Genomic DNA, 19,916 nt, shown 5'->3' with positions numbered 1-19,916 from the left:
TATATATATATATATATATATATATATATATATATATATATATATATATATATATATATATATATATATATATATATATATATATATATATATGGGTCTACTTTATTTGGTCGACTCCATTTGGTCGAAAATAATTTCAGGCAGCACACTTCACTGAAAGCTCATTTGGTCGAATCACATTTGGTCGAAAATTAAATATAGCCCCTTCCCCACTGCAGTGTGACCTTGGAGTGAGAATATTAATTAAGGGGGGTGGGGGGCACAGCCCCCCACATAATTGTAGACTCTTCACTATTATACGAAGGTGCATGCATTAAAAATGTATTCATATATACATGTTCAGTAAAAACTATTTGCAAAATGTGGGGGGCTGTGCCAACCCCCCCTAATTAATATTCTCACTCCAGGATTGCACTGCAGTGGGGAAGGGGCTATATTGCATTTTCGACCAAATGTGATTCGACCAAATGAGTTTTCAATTAAATGAGCTATCAGTGAAGTGTGCTGCCTGAAATCATTTTCGACCAAATGAATGGGACCCATATATATATATATATATATATATATATATATATATATATATGTATATATATATATATATATATATATATATATATATATTTTTTTTTTTTTTTTTTTTTTTAATTATTTGACAATTGTGTACTGGGAAAACACTCCAGATGTATGCCTTTGGAATGTGGGAGGAAACCAGAGCACCCAGAGGAAACCCATGCAAAAGCAGGGAGAACATGTAAACTCTGCACAGAAGGCACCCCAGCAGAGAAACAAACCAGAGAACCTCTTGCTGTGAGGCGACAATGCTAACCAATGTGCCACCGAGGTATTATATATTCTATATACAATATTAATGAAACAAATGATATGCTGAACATTCCACTTAATAAAAAAAATTTTAATTTTAAATAATTCCATTTATAGCTAAACATTCAAGAAAATGTGACAATAAATATTTTACTCTCAGTTTTAAAACATTACAGTTACAAATGTTAGCATTTAATCTAGGGGCAGATGCTGCATCTAGTTTTAATTGCCAAACTAGTTCCTGTACTCAACTAAAGTTTCCCATGGTCCATCCCTTGGATCCTTCAGAACATCTTCCAATATAAAGAACAGAAAACTGCTAGATGCACAATCTCTTGTGTGTTTATATAATGAATTTGTTACAACACCATGAGTAGTAACATATCTATGCTCATATAATCTTTTTTAATGTCTGTTTTCTTGCCTACTTAAAATGAAAGATACTTTTTTATAATATGCAATATGTATCACACATTTACTTAAACAATTAAAATACTTCATCCCTCTCTGGGTTACTGTGTCCCACTAAACAGATATTGCCAGTATTTACAATATATTTGCATTGATTACAGAAGTGGGTGGGGACTTGGGGCAGGTGGGGAACAAACCAGACTAGAGACAAACACATTAGCGTGAGTTAATTTACACATGTGAACACACGGGTCTATGACATTTCGTCGAAAATTACTGACATAGGGTCCAAATCGACGAAAATCCATTTAGCCAAAAATAGTACTGACAGTGTATCTGCCCTTTTCCCCCACTGTAATGTGATCTCAGAGTGTGAATATTAAAGTAGGGGGGTGTGGGGGCCTTAGTCCCCCACCTACACAGGTTACAAACTACTTACTACCCCTTTTAATAGGAACTGCTTAATAGACAACAATACTAGACAATATTAAACTGTACTGTACTGTACTCCCCCCCACACCCCCCTACTTTAATATTCTCACTCCGAGATCGCACTACAGTGGGGAAAAGGGCTGATACACTGTCAGTACTATTTTTGTGAAATGGATTTTTGGCAATTTGGACCCTATGTCAGAAATTTTCGGCGAAATTACACTGATCCACACACACACACACACACACACACACACACACACACACACACACACACACACACTTAGGGTCTTAATACAGACCTAAAATGGTGTTAAGTCAGCCAAACATAGTTAGAGTTAAAAAAATAAAAATGGAGCAACTTTGCAGCATTTAGTTCTGTTGTAGAACAGTAAAGTGGGTTATTCTAGATGTTAAGTAAGTATATACTGTAACTTTTACTGGAATAGATTCTGGTCACTAGATTCACAGATATATCTATATCTATCTGCATCTCTCTCTCTCTCTCTCTATATATATATATAGCGAGAGAGAGAGAGAGAGAGATGGAGGGTTTCCATTAGATTGGTCAGTCATGGCTAAGATCGACCTGTATATGGTTGGTCCACCATGGTCGACACTAGACATGGTTGACAGTTGTGCAATAAAGGATGATGCATGAGGAAGGGGAATTTACACCTTCCTAGGGAATCGTATCATCTTGGAGTTAGTATATATAATTAGCAGGGTGTATTGGGAGTGCAGGAGCCTTGGCCCCTACAAAAACACTCACTGTTGTGGGAAGTAACCTTGGAGCTTGCACAGAAGCATACTGATGTTGTGTGATTCGACATTACTGAGAACATAATGCTGAACTGATCTGACCCACTAGATTCATATACACAAACCGTGACTGAAGTAGGCTATGTTCCAACTGTAGAAAGGACAAACTGCTGATGTCTTGTGAGTACAGTCTTGTATCTCCTATTTGACCTTCCCATTAAACCCCAACACATCCTAACTTTTTCTGGGGTTTTGTTCATTCTGCTCACTTGCCACTGTTTGTCTTTAGCTCATAGTCTGGGCCTCAGTATACCTCCCTTCTCAAGCCAACTGGCCAAGTATCTTTGTGCATGTCTATGTGTCTGAATAGTACTCAGACAGAATCAGCTACGATCACTTATAACATATCATTAAACATTTTCAGTAATCTCTGCATTGTCTTCATGTATTTGCACTCCTCCTTGCCACTTTTCCAGGCTTTCAGTCTGTCTACAATACCCTCTGCAGCTGACTGGCTAATGTTTTTTATGAGCAACTGTTTGCTGCTATTACTATAAATCAGGAAAGTTTTGACAACATTACTAGCTTGTTTGCTATGTAATATCATTGCACCTTCTTCTGTTGCTAGACACTTGTACCAATCTGTGCACATAATTTCCTTAAATAGAACTGGTTACTTTGAATCAATTTATTACCCTATAAGATGGTTTATAATGCTGCAGATTTCTGCCACTTGTTAATGTGATCACCAGTCTTTAAACTGACATTGATAACAATGTAAAAAATTAAAGGTATAATTTAATCTGACAAATTAAGTATTAGCACATTTACTAATAGCCACTTGGTGACATATACTACTTTACAAGGAAACATTCCCCTTCCCCCAAAATTGCACTCAGATGTAATGATAAATGGGTTGAAGAGGCAAAGGGCCTACTAAACTGAAGGTGGATAGGGCTGCTCAAGAGAAAATGGTTTGAACTTTGCTTTGAAATGTTTTTTTTTTATTTCAAAAGCAAAATTAATTAGCAAGTTATTCATCCAATGTCCAAGCTCCAATAAATTGCAATACATCACTGGAAACTTGTCATTTAAAGTTATTTGGTTAAGTTGTACGTTAAAATATTTTTTTATACTTATATAACCCTAATACCCCTTTAAGTGCCTAAAATCAGCTTGATTACACTCCTGTATTATTCTGTCCTGTTTCTAATGAAGCTTCATCAGATCTGATGATGCTCTGGCAAGGGCGAAAACATTCATCTCTTGTTTTAACTTAATAAACCATGGTTTTAACAAGCAATACCAGCTTGAATCCTATTTTCTTATTTTTAAGAAGAATGCAAAGTGATCTTTGACATGGATCGCACATAAGAAGTTATGACAACAGTCTGCTTCATAATGATATGATTATATGATTCATAAGCCAGTATCATTCCTGTACAGTAGTTACAGTAGTTACATATAAAAATGAAAATACTTAGATGCAGCTGTCAGTTTTGAACACTGCAGTATCACATTTCAATTTTTTGGCACAGACCACATTATCATAAGGTGTACAATATATGGAAAAACTATTTTTAGTAACTAGCATGTCTGGATGAGGTCTCTGCTGCCATTTTATGGTAAAGGCCTATTATATTACTGTGCTAGCCCTTCAGAACTACATAACCATATTCATTTAACATTTAGTGAACAGCATGGAGACTGGTCTCTTCTTCAAAGATGGCCAGAATGTGCCTGAGTAACACTATTATCTCAGTACCCTCTACACACTCTGTAGCAGTGTCAGGCTTTTTCTGATATATTAAAGTAAAGTGACAATAACTGCCTTATGTCATCGCTTGTACAACTGACAGTTAGCTAGCTACCCCATTATATCCCACTAGCCTAACCCCCCAGCCTAAGTAGTCTAATCTGCAAGGCCATGGAATGGATTATCATGGTCCTCGTTAACAAGAACATTGGCAACCTCCAAACACTTGATCCCACACAGTTTGGCTTTGTCAAGGGGGGGGGGGTCATGTCTGCTAAATTTGGTTGACTTTTTTGAGACCAAAGTCATGGATGAGGGGTAGACGGTGCACTTCGCCTATCTTGAACTGGCCAATGCCTTTGACACTATTCCCCACTCAGGCATAATAGACAAACTCTCTCAACTAGGCAACAATCCATATGTTACCAGATGGGTAGCAAACTGGCTCACTGATAGAACCCACATAGTCAAAATAGGGGAAGCCACCTCAAGCAGTAAACCTGTAACAAGTGACATACCCCAGGGTTTGGTCTTGGGGCCTCTGTTATTTGGAATATACTTTTCTGAGGTGCAGGCCAAAACCAGTGGGCTATGGCTGACCAAGTTTGCAGATGACTGCAAGCTGGGTGCTGTCATCAGTTCCCCTAGTGATGTGGACATCCTGCAAGAGGGTCTCACTCAGACAAATGATTGGTGTCAGAAACATGGCCTCAAGCTGAAAACCAAAAAATGCATCACCATCCCCTTTCAGGAGAGTGACATCCCCACAAATTATCACATTAATAACAATGTCCTAAGCACGCAATCGGTCATGAGGGATTTGGACACCCAGATTGATAGCAACCTGACTTTTGACCACCATGTCGCTTCCATTGTACGGAAAGCCTTCTACATGGCCCACCTCATAAGTAAGGGTTTCTCATCCAGAGACAAGGAGGTCATAACATCCTTGTATTCTTGTCTTATAAGGCCCATTATTGAGTGCAATGCCTCTTTTGGCATGTACCTCACAAAGCACATGCAGCAACTGAAGAGAACACAGATGTTCCTCACCAGGAGAATCCAGGGCCTCAAACATCTACCATATACAGATAGGCTAAAAGCCCTATCCCTCTACTCAGTTTCATACAAACTCCTCAGAGGTGACTTCTGTCTGGCATACAAGGCGATCACAGACCCCACCTTGATGGGATTGCTGCATATCTGCAAGTCAAGCTCCACTCGAGTAACCCACATGCTCAGCCTCAAGCTGGTCTGTGACATCAACAAGACTTGTTGGTAGGATAGATTTGTGTCCCAGAGACTCCCCCATCTCTGGAATAGACTCCCTCTTCACATCAAGCAGATTACCTCTTTACCCCTTTTTAAGTGCAACCTGGATAACTGGATGGGAAATGGAAAATATGCCCCTGGGATTCCACCTGTGTCCCTGCTGGATAAGGGCATTGGGTGCTGATTTGCCTAAACATGGGCTAAACTCTTGCCTAGGCTTATAAGGGCCTCACAGCCAATAGCCTAGTAATCTCCTATGATCCTATTGCTGCAGTGCTCCGAGTGAAATGAAAGCTTACAAAACCATGCCATACTTAAATGGCAGTCCTCCAAACTGCCTGCATGCTTGCCAGGATTGTCTGTGTCTGAGTCTGTGTTTGCTTTATATCTGTAATCAGTGTCTACATTGTGACTTAACATATTCTGCAACAGTCTAGCATCCTAGTCATAATCAGTTTCTCTGCCTTTTACCTACCAAGTGCTGGGCACAAAAAGGGCACTGTCAAAAAGATTAAATACTAGCAGAGGCATTAAATATTACAGTGTCAAAAAGATTAAATACTAGCAGAGGCACTAAATATTACAGTGTCAAAAAGATTAAATACTAGCAGAGGCACTAAATATTACAGTGTCAAAAAGATTAAATACTAGCAGAGGCACTAAATATTACAGTGTCAAAAAGATTAAATACTAGCAGAGGCATTAAATATTACAATGTCAAAAAGATTAAATACTAGCAGAGGCACTAAATATTACAGTGTCAAAAAGATTAAATACTAGAGAGGCACTAAATATTACAGTGTCAAAAAGATTAAATACTAGCAGAGGCACTAAATATTCACTGTCAAAAAGATTAAATACTAGCAGAGGCACTAAATATTCACTGTCAAAAAGATTAAATACTAGCAGAGGCACTAAATATTGCAGTGTCAAAAAGATTAAAAACTAGCAGAGGCACTAAATATCCACTGTCAAAAAGATTAAATACTAGCAGAGGCACTAAATATTGCAGTGTCAAAAAGATTAAATACTAGCAGAGGCACTAAATATTCACTGTCAAAAAGATTAAATACTAGCAGAGGCACTAAATATTGCAGTGTCAAAAAGATTAAATACTAGCAGAGGCACTAAATATTGCAGTGCCAAAAAGATTAAATACTAGCAGAGGCACTAAATATTACAGTGTCAAAAAGATTAAATACTAGCAGAGGCACTAAATATTGCAGTGTGAAAAAGATGAAATAATAGCAGAGGCACTAAATATTACAGTGTCAAAAACATTAAATACTAGCAGAGGCACTAAATATTGCAGTGTCAAAAAGATTAAATACTAGCAGAGGCACTAAATATTGCAGTGTCAAAAAGATTAAATACTAGCAGAGGCACTAAATATTGCAGTGTCAATAAGATTAAATACTAGCAGAGGCACTAAATATTGCAGTGCCAAAAAGATTAAATACTAGCAGAGGCACTAAATATTGCAGTGCCAAAAAGATTAAATACTAGCAGAGGCACTAAATATACACTGTCAAAAAGATTAAATACTAGCAGAGGCACTAAATATTGCAGTGTCACTGGAAACTGTTGTGAGAAAAGCTTCTGAACTACAACAAGAAGTGCTAAATATACAACAGTGAAATTTAATTTAATTGTACCAAAGATAGTCATACCAGGATATTCCAATAATATCAAAGATTTTGTGTGATATTTGTAGTCAAGACACATACAAACACTTAAGCAATGTGGACATTTGCTCCATTTATGAACAAGCACAGCTAAGGCAAGATTATAGGCAGAGGTTACACCAAATTGATACTGAACAGGTTTGAAAAAAATCTTATGAAAATGATGGAATAATGACATGCAAATAAGGAATGCGTGAAAAATCTGCAGCTCTGTTAAACAAATGGGTTGCTCTTACCATCTTTTTGTGATTCATAGTCACTTTTTGATGCACAAGGGAGTGGTGTGCAGAAGGGTTATAAAACACAAATCCATGCCTTTTCTGTCCAATTTGCAATCCACAAAGATAGTTGTGTCTGACTCCCTTTATGACTTTGTTGTTTCAGTTACACCAAAGCCAGGCATGCCTAGTGGCTCTTGCTGGCCTAAGAGAAGAAGGTATAGGCAAAGAATAAATTGACTTGATGTTGCTGAGCAGGAATTATTGGATAGGTTTAGAGTGGAAAGATATAATAAGAACTCTGCTGAGTCTATATGGTCCACAAACGGGAACTCAGAATGTGTGGCCGTCTTCAACCTGTGGATAGAAACATATGTATAATCCTCAGTACACCTGCCATGGTGAACCTTTCATAGACAAACTGGGGACCCACTGCGTATCTCACAGAGTTTCTGCCTCAAGGATGCTGCAGTAATTCCTTGACATACTCTTAGCATATATGGATGAGCATATCTGTTTCCCAATGTCACCAAAGGACTGAGGCAGTTCTGTGCATTCCTTCTACAGAATGGCACATTTTCACGTTCTGTGTTTACAGTTTTGCAGAGTAAATTTTCATGTATATTGTAAGTTATGCCATTTTTGCTGCACTTTGTTAGAAACTGCACTTCAATAAGGATGCTGCATGTTGTTGATGCTTTTAATTGTGCTGGAATAACATGCTCATAACTCAGTTTGCCTGTTGAATGTACAAAATAGTATTACTTACAGTGGATATAAAAAGTTTACACACCCCTGTTAAAATGCCAGGTTTTTGTAATATAAAAAAATGAGACCATAATAAATCATTTAAAAACTTTTCCCACCTTTAATGGGACCTATAACCTGTACAATTCAATTGAAAAACAAACAAATCTGTTAGTTCGAAAAATATAAAAAATGTACAATAAGCTGGTTGCATGTGTGCACACCCTTAAACTAATACTTTGTTGACGCACCTTTTGATTTAATTACAGCATTCAGTCTTCTTGGGTACACACTTGTCATCAATTAAAGAGACTGATTAACCCCAAATAAAGTTCAGCTGTCCTAGTAGGATTTTCCTGACATTTACTCAGTTCCTGCTACAGCAAAAGCTATGGTTCACTGAGAGCTTACAAAGCATCAAAGAGATCTCATTGTTGAAAGGTATCAATCAGGAGAAAGGTACAAAAAAATTTCCACAGCATTGGATATACCATGGAACACAGTGAACACAGTCATCAAAAAGTGGAGAAAATATGGGACAGCAGTGACATTGCAAAAAACTGGATGTCCCTCCAAAATTGATGAAAAGACCAGATGAAAACTGGTCAGGGAGGTTGCCAAGAGACCTACAGCAACATTGAAGGAGCTGCAGGAATTCCTGGCAAGTACTGGTTGTGTACTACATTATTTATTTATTTATTTATTTATTTTACATTTGTTGACCGGGAGTGTTCAGCTGAGCTATTGCCCTTTTTCAGCGGAGGCCCAGGGAGAAATGCTCCAAAGATATATGTTTGTTTGTGTCTTTCGGCTTTTCCCGGTTAGGGGTCGCCACAACAGAACTCCCGTCCGCTAATGTCTGGTAGTAGATTTTTACGTACTGGCTTGCCGGGCCTAATGCACAACCTTCAACGAGGGAACACCCATTCACGCATGTCGCTACACAGAAGACGCTTTATCTGAGAATCGAACGGGCAACGTCTATGCAATAAAAATAGCAATACTGATACATTTCAATAAAAATAGCAAGAGAGAATTTTGGTAGTTAAAATACATAAGCCTCGTACATGTATATTGTTGACGGATACAACAATACTATAAACAAAAAGGAGAATGTTTAAAAAGTAGAATAAGTTGTATGTTTTGGTTTAAAAAGAGAGTTGAGTAAATATAAGCTTTTGTAAGCAGAGTAGCAGAAACTTAAAAGGTTACATAAGAATTTCAGGGAGCAGAGTATAGAAGAAGCTTTGGAGGCTGCATAGGAAGCATAGGATGAAGTAGTTAATGGTAAGTTTTAGTAAGTTAGTTTGACTGCACTATAAAAGGTAGGTAATAATCAGGGAGGGTGAGTACAATGGCAGGACCAGTGTTTTTTAAAGTGGTCTTTGGTTGCCAGCTTAAATTGTTTGGGGTGAGTCAGGGACCTTATTTCTAATGGGAGTTTGTTCCATGCAATAGAGGGATGGTAGCTATATAAGTTGCACCCTGTGATAGATTTGGGTTTATGAATTTTTAGTAGGTCTTGGTTTGAGCTTCGGAGAAGTCTGGTAGGGGAATAGTGAGAGATGAGAGAAGATAGACTTGGGCAGAAATCAGGCTGATGTAGGATGGAGTGTATGATTTGGAGTTGAGCTTGTAGGAACAGGTGAGGTAGTTCGGGTTAGTTCAGGTATTTTAGGAAGAGACAGTGGTGAGATTTATATGTTTGTTGAGCTGCAAATCTAGCTATTTTGTGGTAGATCGATTCTAATTTGGTAAGTAGGGAGGAGTTTGAATTTGTGAGTATTTGGGAACAATAGGTTAAACATGGTAGAAGGTAGGCATGGGTAAGACAAATCCTAGATTCAGTAGTTAGGAATTTGTTATTCCTGTACAGTCATCCTAGCTTTTGGTGTTTTTTTTGATACAATTGTTAATGTGAAGATCAAATTTTAGTTGGTCGTCAATGGTAATGTCAAGGAATTTTGTGCTAGTTTCAACTTCTATAGGAGCATTGTTTATGGACCTTATGTAGAAGGAAAGCTTAATGTGGTTTGCTGATTTAGGTAGAAAGAGTAGTAATTTTGTTTTCTTAGGGTTGAGATGAGCTGATTATTAATGAGCCATGTCTCTACTAAGTTGAAAGATGTCTGGGTATTTGTTAGGAGTTCTAAGGGGGAAATAGCAAGACTTATGACTGTAGAGTCATCTGCGTATTGGACAATGTTAGAACAAGGACAAGAGGAGTGGAGTGAGTTGGTGAAGATATTAAAGAGTAGAGGTCCAAGAATGGAACATTGTGGAACACCAGTTCTTACTGCGAGAGGGGTAGATAGTGCTGAGTCCCATCATACTGACTGCAGCCTATCAGAGAGACTGCTAGAGAACCATGCAACTGTATCAGGGGAGAAGTTTAGGCCTACAAGTTTACTAAGTAGCAGAGTGTGTGAGACAGTGTCAAAAGCCTTAGAAAGGTCAAGGAATAGACAGGATATGAGTTTGTGATCATCTTTAGCCAGGGCTAAGGTGCTGAGAAATGATAGAAGAGCTGTGGTTGTACTATGCTTGGGGCGGAAGCCATGCAGTGTTGGAGTGAGAAGTTTTTCTTGTAAGAGATAATGCATAACTTGTTTGTGTATACATTTCTCAAGGATTTTGGAGGGTGGGGAGAGGATAGCGATAGGTCTGAAATTAGATATTTCTGTGGAGTTACCTCCTTTATGAATAGGAAGAGTGTAAAACTGTTTCCAGATAGAAGGAACTTTAGACTCAGAGATGAAGCAATTGATTAGTATAGATACTGGCAAAGCAAGGGGGTGCGCAGCAATCAGGAGAAAGTAAGAAGGAATATTGTCTGCTGATGCAGAGCATGGTTTGATCTTTCAGAGTAGAGTTCTGATATAGTCAGTGGAGACAGGTTTGAGAGAGAAGTTTACCGAGATAGTGGCTGAGGGGTGTATAAGGAGGTTTGAAGTGTTGTTTGAGAGGTTGGCATTAAATAGTTTGGAAATGGATTCGATAAAGTAGGTGTTGAAGGTACTGGCAATTTCTTTGAGTGACTTGTCAGGACATGGGTTTGGTGAAGTTAGGTTACCTGGATATAGTATTTGGTTTATAACATTCCAGATTTTTTTAGGATCAGATTTTAATGTTTTTCAGCGATTATAATAAAAGTCTTTTTTGTCTTTGTTGATACTTTTTTGTCTGATTTCTAAGTTCTTTATACTTTAGGAGGTCAGCTGGAAGTTTGGTTTGTACCCATGTTTTCCATGCCCTATCTCTGGATTTCATAAGGGTACAGGTGGTTTTAGTTAGCCAGGGTGAAATGTTTGCCTTTAATCAAACTTTTCTCAGTGGGGCTAGAGAATTTTAAATATTTAGGAAAGTTGAGTTGAAGGCATTTACTTCTTCGTTGAGTGGGAGCTGTGACAACAATCTCCCATGTTCTCCATATGTTTGGACTATGGGGTAGGGTTGCAAGATGGAAGCCTTTTCTTACACAGAAAAATATCCAGGCCCAGCCAACATTTGCAAAACAATACATCAAGTCTTCTAAAAGCATTTGGGAAAATGTGTTATGGTCTGATGAGACCAAGGTTGAACTTTTTGGCCACAATTCCAAGCGGTACGTTTGGTGCAAAAACAACACTTTGCATCACCAAAAGAACACCATCCCCACAGTGAAGCATGGTGGTGGCAGTATCATGCTTTGGGGTTGCTTTTCTTCAGCTGGAACTGGGGCTTTAGTCAAGGTGGAGGGAATTATGAACAGTTCCAAATACCAGTCACTTTTGGCCCAAAACATTCAGCCATCTGCTAGAAAGCTGAAGATGAAAAGGAATTTCACCTTTCAACACAACAATGACCCCAAGCATAAATCCAGATCAACAAAAGAATGGCTTCACCAGAAGAAGATTAAAGTTTTGGAATGGCCCAGCCAGAGCCCAGACCTAAATCCAATAGAAAATCTGTGGGGTGACCTGAAGAGGGCTGTGCACAAGAGATGCCCTCACATCTGACAGATTTGGAGTGCTTTTGCAAGGAAGAGTGGACAAATATTCCCAAGTCAAGGTATGCCATGCTGATAGACTTCTACCCAAGAAGACTAAATGTTGTAATTAAATCAAAAGGTGCTTCAACAAAGTATTAGTTTAAGGGTGTGCACACACAACAAAGTATTAATTTAAAGGTGTGCACACTTATGCAACCAGCATATTGTACATTTTTTATTTTTTATATTTTTTCCCCTAACAGATTTGTTTGTTTTTCAGTTGAATTGTACAGGTTATAGGTCACATTAAAGGTGGGAAAAGTTTTGAAATGATTTATTGTGGGGTCTCATTTTTTTATATCACAAAAACCTGTCATTTTAACAGGGCTGTGTAAACTTTTTATATCCACTGTATATGTTGCAATACCATGGGCCAATGTGGCACCTTTCCCCGGGAGGTGAGATTTAAAATGCTATTGACTTACTGTAGATTTATGACTTTCCTCAAGTTCTGTAAATGTTAAACACTGAGGCATCACACCTCTCCAAAGGGGTGTAGGGGAACATATTGAACTGTATACATTTATGATGAAGTTTTACATATATAAAGACATAAGATCCAGCCACAAAAACCTCCTACAGGTCACAAGAGCCATTAACTCTGCTGGAGAAACATTATACTCCTGCACACGGTGGTGGTGCTGCGGTAGCGTTGTCGCCTCACAGTTAGACATTGCCCGTTTGATTCTCAGTTAGAGCGTCTTCTGTGTGGCATGTGTGAATGGGCGTTCCTTCGTTGAAGGTTGTGCGTTAGGCCCGGCAAGCCAGCACGTAAAAACTCTACTGCCAATCATTAGCGGACCAGAGTTCCGCTGTGGTGACCCCTAACCGGGAAAAGCCGAAAGACACAAGCAAACAAACTATAGCCAAACTCTGGAACTCCATCCCATCCTCAATTACCTCTGTAACTTCTTGCACCCACTTTAAATCCTTACTAAAATCACACTTCAAAACTTGCCAGATATGTCCCTGCAACCCCCCCCCCTCTAATACCATCCACTCCCCCCACCTACTACCATACCTCTCAACCTGGAAACATCAAAAATCTGGACAAGGCCCGTGAAAAATAGGTACAAATATGTATGCTGATTAACATACAATTTGCATACATAATTATGTAACCCCACCCACTCCAATGGAATTGTGGGATACCAACTTTCAAATGCAAACTGAGGAACAGACAACCAAAATACGGCACCAGAGTCCCCCTGCAGCCATTCCAATGTCCCATTACCTGGCTATTTTGCCCCATTTACCATAAACACTAATGTGTGCATACTGCTTTAGTAATACAATGATTTGGATTTTATTTTTACATTTTACGGCCCAATGCACAAACACCAATAGAGATCTGCTAAACAAAGCAACACTGTCACATAACGAAAACAGACTTGGCATTAAAACTTCTCTGTCCTTGAAACTCACATTTATTGAAACAACATTGAAACCCACAGACTACTAACTACATTTACATGCAGCTTCAAAACCCCTTTCTGCTTCTTACAGCACAGCTGTGCAACACAGAAGCAAAATGACTATAAATCATGAGACCCTAGAATTGCATGAAAAGCTAGATGGGTAGCTTTGCACACTATGCAAGCTATCTATAAATTCCAAAAACAGTCTGTCACATTTTTAAGCAGCTACAAAATCTATGTAATGTTCTAACTAAATGGTCTTTGGGTGCACTTTTTCTGTACTGGGCAAAATTCAGATCCATTCATAAACCTTCACTAATTCATTTATAAAGCAGGCTTTAAACCAAGCCATAAAAAGATTACTGTCATTCCTTACTATTATCCAAATGCTAGTCATTCAGCACATATTCACATCTATTTGGGTAGCCCAACCAATATGAAGAATAACTGGGAGAGATAAAGTAAAAAGATATATTTAAGTTCTAAGCAGTACAATTAAATTAAGTTTCATTGTATGAGCAAATTACTAGCAACTGGAAAGGAGAAGACAACAGATGGTAAGCATCAACTCTAACTAAACATCAAGGACAAGTAGTTATTACATGCACGAAGCAATTGTATAACACATTCAAAAGGCAAACAGTAATATCCTATGGTCAAACACAATGATGCTGCAATTGTTAAGGTTAAAACATCGTTGCTGTCATCACAGCAGAAGTGCTGTGTGACTAATGCATCATTCCCAGAAAAGGTAGTTGCAAAGGCATTGTGTAACTAATGCATTCCCCAGAAAAGGCAGAAATGTGATTGAAGGAATATGTCTTTAGTCGTATTAAACACAGATACACTTTCTTTGCAATTGTGTGTAGACTATAGAAGCAGTGATGCATTGTGGGCTACAAGTACGTTTTACAGCAGAATTATAACTACTATGCAGCAGTAGTAGGTTGCACTGATTCAATCTAACATTGGTTTAATTACCTTGCTTTATTCTCCACTCTTCAGACTCCAGATCAGTAATTTTTCAACTGTAAGAAAGCTTTCCAGTCAAGCTTCAGTAGCCGAGTGCTTTATCCATCTGAGCCATCTCACGTTTACCCGCTCGCGTTGCCTGCTAAAACTAAAACTTGTATTCCTGCTCAGTGTTCGGCGACTCCGGCGAGTGCTCACAGCCGCTTGGAAAAAAATAAAATGAGCAACTAAGACTGAGTGAGTATTACTGCCATAGTGTTGTTGTTGCTGCCTGGTTTTCTCGCTGCTGTATTTCCGCTCGCAGCCAGTCGGAAATAATGACGCGAGCTCATTGAGCTCAATTCCGACTGGCTGGTAGCCCTGACAGCGCTGACGTCATCGCGCACGTGATGACGTCAGCTCCGACAGCGCGATTTTTTAAAAAAATTTTAAAAATGAAGCAAAAAAATCGGAAATGAAGGGGTGCCAATCAGGAATCTTGGCACCCCTTCATTTGGACCCCAAAACTCGGTAAATACCGAGTAATTCGGTATGGTTGGGAGGTCTGCCCACTACCTCTCTCAGCCCCTATCAACAACCTACTCTTAGCAAGCTTGGCTACTAATGTTCCCAGCTACCTACCACATAATACTAACTTTTTGTAGCAACAACTGCTAATGGCTGTTATGTACCTCAAAAACAGATTGTATCAATTGTTTACTGATGAATCTCAACTACATTTTAACCATGTTTAGTATGTCACCATATTTTAAAATTGTACTATGCGCTACAGCTATTTTACATCTGTTTTCTTCTTGTCTTGCGTCCTTAACTGGACTAATGTCTATATTTAAATGCTATGTTTTTTTTTAACTGTATAATGCAAATAATACTTAATGTGGAGCTTTTCTCCCCGGGCCTCTGTTGAAAACGGACCTGTGTCCAGTCGGACTCTCCCGGTTAACAAATGTAAATAAATAAATAAATAAATAAATAAAGCACTTAACTGTTTAAACGTCTGAGTTCAGCTGTGGTGTGGACTGTTTTATGTAGTTCTTTGTTTCTAAAAATGTCACACTTACTCTTTTGGTCAGGTGTTTTTGGTTGTTAGAAAGTGATTATCTGCTGAGGTTGCCATAGGAGCAAAACTTTCATGAATACATTGATCAACATCACACCCACCATCCCCCAACAAAGATATTTGGTGTGTCTGAATGTATCAACTTCAGTACTTGTAACAATTTATTTACAGTTGCGCATCATTTTACCAAAGGTGTAAATAACTTTTCTTTTGTTTATAAACTGGATACCTTCTCTACTTATAAACAGAACTTTCACATAACTATTTACTTTAGCCCCACCCTACAGGACTTTGCTTAAATTTATAAAGTTACATGTTGTACTTTCTAATAATAAAATAATGGAGTGCAAGATAAAATGAAGGAAGAAGGGGGAAGGTGTTTTTATAACCATAGCTGTAATGGGAAACCTATTAAAATGGAATACTGCACTCCTTAAAGCACATTGCACACACTTTCAGGTTCACTAATCTAATTTTTCTCTTTTTTCTTCGTATCTCCACAACTCCTGAGAAAGTATGGTATTATAACTAGGACAGATACCAGTGGATTGGCCACTTCGTCTCATATGCCTTTACATCAAGAAGGAACAAGAGATATGTATATAAAATAAAAAAATGACATTGAATAATTACATATCCTCAGATTTCAACCTGTCATACTGTCATAATTCCAGTTTTAGTAATTTGTAACTAAATATATTCATTATAGTTTATGGAAACTTATATACTATGTTAGTCATGGGAAAAGAAATGGAGTATTAGACAAATTAATAATTTTAATGTAAAAGAGACTTGTCGCTGAAACAGTATTCTCAGTATATACCATTATGATGCTTCATTTCAGGAAGTTTAGGGCATTTCATTACAGAAATTAACTGTAGTAATAGAAAAAGAAATAATTATGAAATGAAAACAGATTGGAATTTCAACCTGTACTTATCAGTATTTATTCATTACACTGTTGATTAAAAGAACGATATATATAATTCATTACTGACAATTTCATATTCCTAAATAAAAATGTTACGTATTCCATTTTTGTCTTATTGAAATAAAAGCATTTGCTATTTGACACTTATTAGTCCTTTTGTTGTCTCCATTTCTCTCTCTCTCTCTCTCTCTCTCTCTTTCTTTTTCTTTCTTTCTTTCCCTTTGATGTTCTTAAGGCTCAGAAGTGGCTGTCTAAAACAGCTTAGCTACAAGCCTCCATGTGCAAAACAGTTTGCCACCACCCAGGCCCACCCAGGAACCATTTCACAGGGTGAGGTGGTGGCTCCATCCCTGCAGGCATCCCACTGATGCTGTAGGCTTCTGGACCTAGTCAAGGCTGTGGTTGAAAGGCTAGTGGACCAGTATGATTTCCTACTTCAGCGACTACCAAACATTTGTCCTGGTCAGCTCTAACCACTGTGAGCCACCAAATGTCTCAATTCCCTCACCATTGGGGGCCACCAATCTATTGAACATGCAAGAAGGACATACAAAGCCTTGATACTGACCTATGTAAAAGACAATTTATTTCTTTTTTCCACTAATCTTTACATAATTATGTTTTTTCTTTGCATATTGTATTCCTGTAGTAACATAACTTCATAGTTGTTTCTTTTTCTATAACCCTTCTTATCATAAGTTTTCAAATTGTGATTGAATAGTTTCCTGAGATGGCTGTCCCCAACAGTGTCTGAAAATGGTAATTTCTATCCACCATGCCCATGTAATTATGGAAAAGAAATTAAATAAAATAAAAACAAATGAACAAATAAAAGCAATGAATATGCCTCAGAAACCATCTTTTTACATTTCCTACTGTACAAGTTATGGGACTGCGCTCTTCTTCCCCAATGAGCCATTAAATGACAGTGGTAAGGGAGAATCAATGTCTGCTATTGTTTATTTATTAGACTGAGAAACATGCAGCATGGAAATGAAATATACCAGCATACATTCAAATGTTGTAAATCCAAGCATTCTGCCTAATTGGAACATTATGTTGAGAGCTATGAAGTACATGCATTTATCCAGCTCAAACCAGATGGAACCCACACCTTTTTTTCTGTCTCTGCCGTACTAAGCTTGTCAAAAGTTTTTGCAGCACTTAGCTATGCACAGTGTGTTTATTAATTCTGTTGCTCTCTGTAAGTTTTGATTACTTACTAAATAAAGCTTATAAATGGTTATTGTTGTTGTTGGACCTTAATTACAAATTACACTCTCTGAACGTACTGATGAAGGAAGTGTTATCATCCAAGGAGACCGGAAGTGTTGCTGTACACTCATGCAGCTGTATCTGCAGTATCCTTCCAGTCCTGCTTTCCATCTGTCTCAAGCACCTATGAACCCCTTCCGCTGACCTACAATCAACAATCACCTGTGGTAATATATTCCAGGAATTTCACCACCCTCTCTGTGTGAGACAGAATTTTCTTTAATCAGCTTTAACTCATCCCTAGTTGTCCCACCCCTTCCCTATTCAAACTCACGGGTGAAGGTGCTAAGTTTAGAAGCTGGTAGTCAGCTAAATTTTGAAGACCAAAGTTTGAGTTGCCAGTTGTCCCACTGCACACTGTCTGACTACAATGAAGTCACTTAATTAAACTTTCTAGACCATGCTGAAATGAAGCAGTTGGGCCTATCGGGTATTACCTAGTAAAATGCATGCAAAAATGTGGTAGAATATTTTACATGACATAGGTTTAGTAACAGAATGGTGCCTTTCAGATCTTTTCCCACAACACTTTGTAATTTTGTGAATAAAAGAAACTCCTGATGTTTCATCTTCTGTAAAGTTTTTGGGCAAGTATTTATATCTACAATGCAGTCTAATCCTGTTATTCTTCTTTTATTGTTTTTTTTTTATATTTAAACGAAAACAAAATGAGAACGATAACTTGAAGTTTATTGCATTATAAAATGTCACTGTACTGAAATTTCCCAACCATTTGGCTTCCATAATTAATTTCTTCCTAGGAAATTACATGTCACTTATTTATGAAAGTAGACTATGCTGAGAAGGCAAAGCAGTGCACTGCTTCGTAACCTAATGCACTTAGCCTACAACACAGCAACATCTTGCAACATACTGTAATTCATCTGACATCACAGTTCAGTACTGTATATTAGTCAAACTAAATTATCAGGGCTTTTGAAGTCATGGAGAATGTGTTGAAATATATACAAAGCAGTGGACTTCTCACTTATTACAAATGCATTTTAAACTATCTTTACTGGATTTTGTTTGAAATACATAATGAAACCTACTGCATTACAAAAAAAAAGAGGATTGCACAAAAAAATCTGGCAATAAAAGTCTCTCATATTTTACATCATGTCAGTGTAAAAACCCTACAGGGACATATTCATATTAGAATATAATTATATTGCTATCACATTGCTGTTACTCCATTAAGTCACGTTCTGAATTATGAAATGGTATAATTTAATGGTAAGAAGACCAGATTTTGTTAAGATGTTGATAATGATGTTGCACTCCTGAAAGGTGACTCCCTGTGTTTTAACCAGCAGGAAAATGTCTGCACAAGGCAGAATAAGAAATAGATGCATGTATAGATTATGTGATTCAAAATCTCCATTCAGCAGAAAATTAGTTAGGTCTGTCAGTCAAAAACTGAAGTTTAAGTGCCTTTATAGTATCAGAAGCTTAAAATAATATGAAGTGAAATCTCTGGTTCTATATTAGTATTAAAATGCATAGATGACCTTTTTTTGGTCACTACCCCCCACCCTCACCCTTACCTGCTACTGACATCCATTCATTTTCCTGTTATCCCACTTGTTCCTTTCAAACACTCTTTACTGGGGGAAGTCTCCTTAGGGACTATTATCCCTAAGACTGCAAAACTCGCTTCTAATCCCAAATTTGGGATCTAGGCAAATCCTGTTGCAAGCCTGCAGGTGGGTCCTCCCTGTCTATGAAGAAAACAATCCTTTGGTTATTTTTTCCCAAAATGGCCATTTCCCTTTAGGACAGGTAAGAGCTGGGATCATGCACCATATATGTGTCTGAGTCGAGAGGTATATTCTTTATACAAGACGTGGAGTATGGATGACATCACAGGCATCACCATACATGGCAGCTTCTCTCCCCTGCTACCAAGAAGAAGTAGCCTGTTTTCAGCCAGTGAACCATGCTCATGTCCCCATTGGGGTTCATATACCTTAGACAGAATCCCAGTCACTTCCCTTGGGATGGACAAACTGACATAAGCCACTCAATATTACTCCCAACAGCTCCTCCAATGCCACAATCATTAATCAAGCTCAGGTTATGTGGGTAGCTCAGGTTATGTGGGTCACGATTAGGGCTCTGTCCA

The sequence above is a fragment of the Protopterus annectens genome, chromosome 7.part0 (genome assembly GCF_019279795.1).
Source record: "Protopterus annectens isolate FY-2018-M chromosome 7.part0, PAN1.0, whole genome shotgun sequence".
In the NCBI taxonomy this organism is placed as follows: domain Eukaryota; kingdom Metazoa; phylum Chordata; order Ceratodontiformes; family Protopteridae; genus Protopterus; species Protopterus annectens.
Note: the sequence above shows the minus strand (reverse complement) of the source record.